This window comes from Halyomorpha halys, unplaced genomic scaffold (genome assembly GCF_000696795.3).
Source record: "Halyomorpha halys isolate HHAL.00 unplaced genomic scaffold, Hhal_1.1 Scaffold554.1, whole genome shotgun sequence".
In the NCBI taxonomy this organism is placed as follows: Eukaryota; Metazoa; Arthropoda; class Insecta; order Hemiptera; family Pentatomidae; genus Halyomorpha; species Halyomorpha halys.
In genome coordinates, this window is record NW_027115649.1 from 207,767 (window position 1) to 209,088 (window position 1,322).

At 34.6% G+C, this 1,322-nt stretch overlaps 1 protein-coding gene across 2 annotated transcripts in view; it reads right to left on the reverse strand.

Moving 5' to 3' along the window:
* LOC106684195 (syntaxin-1A) overlaps positions 1–1,322 on the reverse strand; it is a gene marked incomplete at its 5' end in the record, with an annotated part of 36,575 nt that overhangs the window by 31,293 nt on the left and 3,960 nt on the right.

Here is a 1,322-nt window from a genome sequence, read left to right on the forward strand (position 1 = left end):
AGGCGTGAATGGTTTAGGGTGCCTATTGCTATGTATCGAGGAATTAGCCATGATTTCAACAATATGTCGTTTATTAAGGTTATTTGCTATGATATTATTTGCTATGATAACTGGTTAGGGTTGGAGTCTCTTACTGAGTCCCCGGATATGAAAACATCTGTATTAAGATTGTCACATTACCAGAGGCCCCTGAGAAAATTAGATTGGCTAACCTTTAAGTGTTCTAACAAAAATGATAGTTTGTGACGAGGGGCCAGAATCAAAATTAACCAGGTGCAGGCCCTTCCTGGACAAGTCAAACTTTTTGTTACACATCTTCGGCCCTGAGGAGGGGGACGCCTGCCTCGGGAGTCTTCGGACATCGATAACCAATCAGAGAAGAGATTTAAAAATAAGGTAACGCCCCAAAAGGGAAGTGGGAGAAAAATACAAGAGGGAATTTAGAAGAGCAGACAGAGACACTCAACAGGAAGGGTTAGACGAGTGAGGACCACAGTCAGGAGGATGCTCTTCGACCAGACAAAGGCCAGGAGAACTGGACATCCCTGATAAAACAGAAGACACGGCATTACATCAGTAGCTATAAGTATAAATTAACTAATAAGTAATCATGTAATAATTTATATTTTATGGCAACCTTTATCTGAATCATTTGAACCATGTTAATCATAATAACAAATTGTAAATAAATACTTAGTTTCATTATGTAGTTTGTATACTATTATATTACCCAATATATCACTCTTCATTATACTATTTAATTAATAGTAACATCAATGTTATAAATATAAAGGTATTTAATTGATAAACTGGTAAACACACAAACAGCCTTTGGAAAGGAATCCAATTATAATAGTAGTTTTTTAGGACTCAATTTATAATCAATTAATTAACTTATTTTTTGATAATTGCCTTCAGCGATTATCCTGGCATCCCAAGTAAATCTGCTACTAGAACATAGCACTATAGATGTGCTAAGAGAGGCTCAACAGTCAGTTCTCTTAGACATTGTACCTATAGTGTGAAAATTGTTAAATATTTGAAAAAAATAAATAAATTAAAAAAATATGAAGGTGGTTGGACTTCTAGGTTCCCCACCTCAGATACTCAACCCGCAATGGCGAGAACAACCTACCATAATAATAAGACTTTATTTATTCTGGGACGAGTCCCTTTAGAATAATACAGAGAAATCAATAGATGAGGGCTGGGGAGCCTCAGAGATACTTAAACAATAAATACAAAGAAATAAAAACAGTCATAATAAAAAAAATAATTATAGGTTACTTTCTCAATTTTATCAGTTGAACAATAAAAAAAAA